Genomic DNA, 9,679 nt, shown 5'->3' with positions numbered 1-9,679 from the left:
CTGTTGTTGGTTAATAAAATGTTCAGATGTGAAACCCACGTGAAGTTTGCCTCTTGATGAAGAACAAACATAACACGTGTGACTAATAAAGAAATCTTATCTTATCCTAGGTGGGATCTCACCGGCTGTCAAAGTCGTTCAGTGAGCGTAGCCGGCCACTGTTGCCAGGAGACGCTGCCCTGGACAGTGCTGATGAGAGCAGATCCAGAGGCAGCCGACCTCTAGTGTCAGGGCAGTGGCAGCCCTGCTCCATACTTCTTGTTAATGATTTGTTTTCTTTGTAATTGTTTGTAACATGTCTGGGAAATAAATTCTTCATTTCTGGGAATCCGGGACAGTTAAAGAAGATTGGTCTTGACCCAAAGCGTCGACTGTCCATTTCCCTCCATGGATGCTGCCTGACCCGCTGAGTTCCTCCAGCATCTTGTTTGTTGCTCCAGGTTCCAGCATCTGCAGTCTCGTGTCCCCAAAGAAGATTGGTACCGGTGTCCGATACGGAAGGTTAACCCATTACCCTTACCAATCCTGGCCTAGAACATTTCAGTTGATCACTTAATCATATTTAATATTCGTGGCAAAAAAATGATAGCTGCTTTAAGGCTGTCACCTCTTTAAGGATTATGTGACTAGCTGCTCTCTGGGCTATAACATTGTGTATAGAAAGCTGCAGAGGGATTCTATGAAGAACCCTTGAATAAACTACATACACACTGTGTTGGCTCCTTGTGTCTCATGTGTATCAGTCTGTAAAACCTTCAATGGATTTTACTGGAGATGAAGAACCCACAGACCATATATATCCTACAAACATTAACAGCCTTCTGAAGTGGCCAAGCAAAAAGCACAGAGAGAAAGCACCCAGGCACAGCAAGTAATACAAATTGAATGTTGGTCTTTTTTGCAAGGTTGATGCCGTAGAAAAGTAGGGAAGAGTGTTGGCAAGACCACACCTGGAGCACTGCCTACAGTTTTGGTCTCTTTATTTTAAGGAAGGATGTATTTGCTTTAGAAGCAGGTCGGGTTAGATTCACATTACATTGATTGCTAAGATGAAGTTGTTTCTTGAGGAAAGATTGAGCATATCAGGCTTCTATCCTACTGGGAATGTGGAAGAATTTTAGTGAAATATATAACGTTTGTTAGAGCTTGACAGGGTGGATGATGTACAAACGTGTCCCTTGGTGATAACATTAAGAATGAGCGGTTAACATCTCAGAAGGCAAAAGATTGGAAATCTGAAATAAAAACAGAAAGTGCTGGAGATACTCAGCAGATCAGGTAGCATTGTGGAAAAAGACACAAAGTTAACATTTCAAGTCAATGATTTTAAGAAAATAGAACAGTACAGTACCAGGACAGGCCCTTTGGCCCACAATGTCTGTTCCGACCATGATGCCAATCCAAATTAATCCCATCTGCCCTGTACATGGTCTATATCCCTCCATTCCTTTCCTTTTCATGTGCCTGTCTAAATGCCTCTTGAATGTTGCTGTTGTATCTGCTTTCACCACTTCCCCTGACAGCATGTTCCAGGCACCCACCACTCTCTGTGTAAAAAACTTGCCTCATAAATCTCCTTTAAACCTTCCCCCTTGAACCTTTAAACCATGCCCTCTAGTATTTGACATTTTCACCCTGGGAAAAAGACTCTGACTACCTACCCTGTCTATGCTTCTAATAATTTTATATACTTCTGTCAGGTCTCCCCTCAGCCTCTGATGCTCCAGAGAAAACAATTGAAGTTTGTCCAACCTCTCTTTTATCTTTTATTGAAAAGGGAAAGGTTAGAAGTAGAACAATTTATAAACTGCAGTGAAGAAATGGAGGGTATTTCCTCCACACGTCCACCCTTACTCTGCAAATTAAAAATCCTTTTACTTTCCCTCTTCTGATTAATGTTCATCAGCTGATGCCTCGAGTTATAAGGAGAAACTGGATGGGTTGGGACTGCTTTCCCTGGAGCGAAGGAGGCTGAGGGATGACCTTACAGAGGTTTATAAAATTATGAGGGGGCATAGATATGGGGGGTGGTCACAGTTTTGTTCCCAGGGTAGGGAGGTCTAAAACTAGAGGGCATAGGTTTAAGGTGAGAGGGGAAAGATTTAAAGGAGATCTGAGGAGCAACTTTTCACACAGAGGGTGATGGGTATATGGAACAAGCTGCCAGAGGAGGTGATAGAGGCAGGTACAATTGTATTGTTTAAAAGACATTTGGTCAGGTTCATGGATAGGAAAGGTTTAGAGGGATACGGGCCAAATTCAGGCAAATACGATGAGCAAAAATGGGCACCTTGGTCGGCATGGACGAGTTGGGCCGAAGGGCCTGTTTCCATGCTGTATAACTCGATGATACTATGAAACCCAAAACATTAACTCCTGTTTCACTCTCCACAGATGCTGCTTGAGCTGCTGGTTATCTCCAGCATTTTCCGACTTTATGTCAGGATAAATATCTGATACTATGTCAGAAGATACAGGAGCCTGAGGGCACGTCCCACCAGACTTAAGGACAGCTTCTACCCCACTGTGATAGGACTATTGAATGGTTCCCTTATACAATGAGATGGACTCTGACCTCACGATCTACCTTGTTGTGACCTTGCACCTTATTGTACTGCACTTTCTCGGTAGCTGTGACACTTTACTCTGTACTGTTGTTATTTTTACCTGTATTACATCAACTCACTCTGTACTAACACAATGTAACTGCACTGTGTAATGAATTGATCTGTACGATCGGTACGCAAGACAAGTTTTTCACTGTACCTCAGTACAAGTGACAATAATAAACCAATACCAATAAAAGGTCAGCCTCTGAAGACAGAGATGAGGAAGAATCTCTTCTTTCAGAGGGTGTACTCCAGAGGGCTGAAGTGCCTGAATTAGTGAGTGTATTCAAGGCCGAAATAGGCAATTTGAACTGCAGGGGAGTCAAGTGTTAACGGAACAGGCAGGAAATGGAAGCTGAAGGTGAAGATCAGATCACCTGTGACCTTACTGAACAATGAATAAGGCTCAGGGGGCTAAGAAAAAGCCCTGAAAAAATTCTGCACTGCTCACTGGCAAATCAAACAGATTATAACTCTAACTTATACCCTACATTATACAACATTAATTGGATGCAGAGCTTCCTTGCTCACAGCAGTTCTGCAACCATCTTGTTTAATTAAGTCTGTTACCTACTTTATTATACATGATAATGACACTTAGAAGAAGAGGCAGAAGGTAACAAGCATGAAAAAGGGTATAAGAGAGATTTATAATTACATAGCATCTTATCTAACCTCTCAGAATGTCCAAGAATGATTCAGAATAAAACAAATTATTTTTGCAAATAACAAAGATCTCAAAATAATTTTTAAAATGCTGCTTTACAAATCTTTATGATTTGCCAGTTACTGGAGTCCAGTTCTGGGCACCACATTTTAGAAAAAACTTGAAGGCTTTAAAGACAGTGTAAAGGAGATTTACTATAATGATTCCAGGGATGATGGACGTTAGTTACATGGAGTGGAGTTGTTCTCCTTGGAATAAGAGGGCCTGATAATTTAAAATTCTGAAAGATCTGGAGACAGTAGATAGAGACAAACTGTTCCCATTGGGATACGGACAAAAGAAGCAGAGGACAAAGAATAAAGGTGATTGGCAAAAATGAATGAAATAAGGAAAATGTGTTTTATGCAGTGGATGGCTAAAGTCTGGAATGCAGTGCTGGATGGGTAAGTATGTGAAAGGAAAACTACAGGGTGTTTTGTTTATTTGGTCGTTTATTTTTGTGCATGTGTAAGTTATGTATAACTTATGTTAAACTAAGTTTGTGTTAGCTTGTGTTTGTGCTGCTGCTGCAAAAAGCTAAGTTTCATGTAATATTTCGAATGTTGAAAGGACTGGACAGAGTAGATGTGGCTAAGTTGTTTCCCTTGGTGGGTGAGTCCAGGACCAGAGGGCACAGTCTTAGAATTAGACGGGACCCATTTAGAACAGAAATGAGGAGAAATTTCTTTAGCCAGAGGGTCGTGGATTTATGGAATTCGTTGCCACATACAGCTGTGGAGGCCTGATCATTGGGGGTGTTTAAGGAGGAGATTGATAGGTATCTAATTAGTCAAGGTATCAAGGGATATGGGGAAAAGGCTGGGAATTGGGGCTAGATGGGTGAATAGTTTAGCTCATGGTGAGGTAGCAGAGCAGACTCGATGGGCCAAATGGCCTACTTCTGCTCCTTTGTCTTGTGATCTTGTGATCATGGCATTTATACCCTGTATACTTATGCCTATGACAACAATGAACTTGAACTTGAACTTAGGGCTATGGGGAAGAGGGCAGGCAAATGGGACCACATGGACTGCTCTTGCACAGAACTAGTACACACTTGGTAGATCGAATAATCTCCTTCTGTGATTCATTTTTTTGCAGCTTTGAAGGAAGGATTTTGGATGGGAAACTAGAAGCAAAGGGAGAAAGAAAGGAGTCAGTGGTTGGAAACAAACTACATGCATACATAAATAAAAAGTTGCCTTCCAGGATGGCCCAAATGATGTGCTCATGGAGTGGAAGAGTTTGTATAGATACCTCTCATTAAAACCATTTTACACAGTGGTTAACTTACTGGACGAACAGCTAAAGTAATGAACCCTTGATCCAGAGGCACGAATTTGAAGCCCAGCATGCCAACTAGGGAATTAAATAAATCAAGAATCTAAAAAAATGATCAACTCTGTAACAATAATCTTGAAACCACCAGACTGGTTTAAAACCATCCTTAACCAGTCTGGGCCTCTATGTGACTCCAGACTCACTAAGGTCAGTTCAGGGGCAATAATGGGTGAACAATAAATGCAATAAAACCTCATCTACTGCATTCGGTGTTCTTGATGTGGCCTCCTCTACATCAGCAAGACCAAGCATAGACTGGGCAACGGTTCTGCGGAGCACCAGCGTTCTGTCTGTAAATGCCATCCTGAGCTCCCAGTTGCAAGCCATTTCAACTGATCTTCCTATTCCCACAGCAGCCTCTCTGTCCTTGACCTTAACCTGGGTGACGCCAAATGTAGACAAGAAGAACAACATCTCATATTCCACCTGGGTAGTCTACAAGCCCATTAGCATGAACATTAAATTTTGCAAATTCAGGTAACCCACACCCCCTGTGCTCTGTCTCTCCTTCTGATCCACCCAGGTCTCTCCTCTCCTGCCAGGTCTCATCTGTCTGTCACCCACACACTATACCTACTGGGTCTGGGTCACCTATCCTCTCCACCAGCGGGTACCTCCCGAATATTGAAAGGCCTGGAGAGAGTGGACATGGAGAGGATGTTTCCAGTAGTGGGAGAGTCTAGGACCAGAGGGCACAGCCTCAGAATAGAATGGCGTCCCTTTAGAACAGAGATGAGGAGGAATTTCTTCAGCCAGAGGGTGGTAAATCATGGAATTCATTGACAGCTGTGGAGGCCAAGTCATTGGGTATATTTAAAGTAGAGGTTGAGAGGTTCTTGATTAGTGAGGGCGTCAAAGGTTACGGGGAGAAGGTAGGAGAATGGGGTTGAGAGGGAAAAATAAATCAGCCATGATCGAATGGCAGAGCAGACTCAATGGGTCGAATGGCCTAATTCTGCTCCTATGTCTTATGATCTGCCCATCGTCCCACCCTTATCTGGTTTCACTCAGCACTTTCCTTACTTATCAGATTCCACCATCTGTAGCCTCTTGTGTCTTCACTTGTTACCTTTCGGGCTCTGTCTCTACCTCCACCCTCCCCTCCCCTCACCTGGCTCCATCTGTCCCATTTCTTTTCTCTCCCTTATCCATCTCTATCTATCACCCAGTAGTTGCTGTCTGCCAACTCCCCCTTCCCCACCGCGCCTCCCATCTGCTCATCATCCCATTCCTCAGCTGTTTCCACCTATCGCCTGCCTCACCCCTCCCCCTCACCCCTTTATACTAGCTCTCTTCCCTCGGCACTCTTGACCTCGACCCCAAATGCACCAGTCCTCATTGAGGGGTCAGTGGTGAAGAGGGTGAGCAGCTTTAAGTTCCTGGGTGTCAACATCTCCGAGGATCTGTCCTGGGCCCAACACATTGATGCAATCACAAAGAAGGCATGCCAGCGGCTCTACTCCTCAGCGGCGTTTGAGGAGATTTGATATGTGACAAAGACTCTTGCAAATTTCTATAGTTGTACAATGGAGAACATTCTGGATGGTTGCATCACAGCCTGGTGTGGAGGCTTCAGTGCCCAGGATCGTAAGAGGCTGTAGAGGATTGTAGACTCAGTCAGCTCCATCACGGGCACAACCCTCCCCACCATCGTGGGCATCTTCAAGAGGCGGTGCATCAAGAAGATGGCATCCATCACTAAGGACCCTCACCATCCGGGACATGCCCTCTTCTTGGGAGAGAGGGAGAGAGAGATGGGGAGAAGGAGGGAAAGACAGAAGATTGTGATAGTCAGGTTTGAGAGACAGAATAGAGTTAAGACGAGAGTGGTTTTTGATGTGGGGGAGGAGGTACAGGAGCCTGAAGACCCACACTCAGTGATTCAGAAAAAGCTTCTTCCCCTCCGCCATCAGATTTCTGAATGGTCCATGAACCCATAAACACTACCTCATTATTCCTTTCTTTTTGCACTATTTATTTATTTTGTAATTTATAGTAATTTTATGTCTTTGCACTGTACTGCTGCCACAAAACAACAAATTTCACATCACGTGTCAGTGATAATAAACCTGATTCTCAGTCTGACTATCCCTTGGCATCCACAGATGCTGCTCAACCCACTGAGTTCCTCCAGCAGTTTGTTTTATGCTCCAGATTCCAGCGTCTGCAGTCTCTTTTGTCTCTGGCACCGCCAGTTATGTCCACTGTGAGTGAATGAGCAAAAAAAGCTGAGACCAAATTTCACGGAGTCATGCTTTCCCAGGCACTGCTTTATAATTTTAATTGTAGGACATAGAACACAGAACAATACAGCACAGGAACAGGCCATTTGGCCCACCATGCAAAACACCTAACTAAACTAATCTGCCTATACAATATTGATATCCCTCCATTCTTTGCACATTCATGTGCCTATCTCAGAGCCTCTTTATTGCCTCTATCATATTTGCCTCCACTACCACCCTTGGCAGCGCGTTCCAGACACCCACCACACTCTGTGTAAAAAAACTTACCCCGCACATCTCCTTTGAACTTACCCTCTCTCGCTTTAAATGCATGCCCTCTAGTATTAAACATTTTGACCCTGGGTAAAGATATTGGGTGTCTACTCATTGAGTGTCTATGCCTCTCATAATCTTATAAACTTCTATCAGATCTCCCCTCAGCCTCTGCCGCTACAGAGAAAACAACCCAAGTTTGTTCAACTTCTCCTTATAGCATATGGCCTCTAATTCAGGCAGCAGCCTAATAAATCTCTGTGGCACTCTCCAAAGCCTCCACATCCTTCTTATAATGAGGCAACTTGAACTGAATGCAATACTTTCCAGATGTTACCTAATCAGAGTTTTGCAAAGCTGAACTAATTTCTTACACAATTGTTTATATAACCTTATATGTTTTAGTGTATTATTTAAGAGCAACTTGCACGTGTATGCAGCCCCTGATAGAGAGCATGGAGGTAAAGGTGAAAGAAATTAAGTCTTGCAAAGGTTAGTGAAGCTTGGATTTTCATGTGCTTTTTAATATTTTTTTCTTTGATCTGTTCATTTTCTAGGATCTGGCCATCACTGGAAAGGCCAGCACTTATTGCACATCCCTAATTGCCCTTGAGAGGCTGGTGGTGAGCCACGTTCTTGAATTGCAGCAGTCCTGTTAAAAGAGGCTCCCATTGTAAAAGTCAACCCTCTCTCTGTAATAAATCAGACAACAGCAGAACCAAAGAACTTATGATCAATGCTTTATTAGTATAATGCTAGCGGGAGTGAGGTACATGGAGGAGCAAACAGTCAATGCTGCTCTTCCCTGCACGTGGCCCGACTCAAGGAATACAGGGTGCTAACAATCTTAAATACATTGTTCTCCGGTGGGTATCCACCTACTGAACTGGCATACCCATATTTGGCCAGCTCACGCTACCATTTGTCCCTGACAGGTTAACACGTCTTTCACAGACAGTCACAAACAACCCTGTTCTTGTGGCCTTGAAGTTTTCATAGCTCAGTAACTCCCTCGCACACTGAGTGTATGAGCAGGTGGCTCAAGCTGTTCACCAGGCAAAAGAGAAAGAGGGGGAGAGGGAGAGAGAGAGAGAGAGACCCTTTGTTCACCAGAGCTCCCTTCCCATTGTCTTCTACACCATAATGCTGTTGGAGAGGGAGTTCCAGGATTGAGACCTAGTGACAACGAAGGACTGGCAATATATTTCCAAACCAGGATGGTGTGGAACTTTGAGGAGAACCTATAAGTTGTGATGTTCCCATGCAACCATACTTGCTGATAAAGGTCAAAGCTTTGGGAAGCGCTGTCTGAGTAGCCTGGGTAAGTAACTGCAGAGTATTTTGTTGATAGTGCACCTTGCATCCACCGTGTGACAATGCTCAAGGAAATGCTGAGTACGTTGACTTGGATTCCAATCAGGTGGGCTGCTTTGTCCTGGATAGTGCTAAGCTTCTTGAGATTTGTTGGTGCTCCACTCATGCAGGCTGTGTACCATTATACTCCTAATTTATGCTCTGTAGATGGTGGAAAGTCAATTCCTATTGTAATGTAGAAAGTGCTGCTGCCAATTTGTACACAGAGAGATCCCACAAACAAGAATAAGAAAAGATTCAGCAAATTGGTCCTATTCTCAATAGACTGTAGAGGAGTGTGTGGTGATCTCAGTGAGACATAAATGATCCTGAGGGTGCTTGACAGGGTGGATCGAGAACCAGGAGGCAGAGCCTCAGGATAAAGGGTCATCCAAGTCAACGTCAAGTTTATCGTCATAGGCACAAGTACATGTGTGCACAGGTGCAATGAAAAACTTGCAGCAGCATCACAGGCACAGAGCATCTGATACACGACATTCACAAGAAAAACATAAATTATACAAAATTATGCAAGGAAGAACACAATTAGAACAAAAGAAGATTATTGTCCCGCAAAGTGGTCAAAAGTGTTTGTATACTATGGTAGTGATTAGGGTTGTGCAGGTTGGTTCAAGAACCAAATGGTTGAAGGGAAATAGCTTTTCTTGAACCTGGTGATGTGAGACTTCAGGCTTCTGTAGAGCAAAGATGATAATGAAGACTCTGGAGGCTATATCATTAAAATATTCAAGGTTGAGGTAAACACAATTTTGGATTACAGGGGAATGAAAGGTTGTGGGAAACAGACTGGAAAGTGGAGCTGAGGGAAACATCAGATCTTCTATAATCTTATTGAATGATGTTGAAAGCTTTAGGAGTTGTAAAACCCACTCCTGCTCATGTTTCTCATACTTTTATGTTCTTATGCCCAGAGGTTATGTCCCTGATAGTGGTGCGAATGAGAGGATGTGGGAAGGCCTAAGATACAGGCCCAAAGGTTGAAGGGCCATCAAAGAGCTAGTGAAGATCATGGATGTAAAATGACCGAAGTTCACAGAGGGAGCTGAAGATAGGCCTGGAAGAATAAAGTCACTACTTCAATGACAAGGGACAGCGCAGGGTAAGCCGAAGGGCCTGTTTCTGTGCTGTGTGAATGTATGACTCTAAGTCAA

This window comes from Pristis pectinata, chromosome 37, assembly GCF_009764475.1.
Source record: "Pristis pectinata isolate sPriPec2 chromosome 37, sPriPec2.1.pri, whole genome shotgun sequence".
NCBI classification, from domain to species: domain Eukaryota; kingdom Metazoa; phylum Chordata; class Chondrichthyes; order Rhinopristiformes; family Pristidae; genus Pristis; species Pristis pectinata.
Note: the sequence above shows the minus strand (reverse complement) of the source record.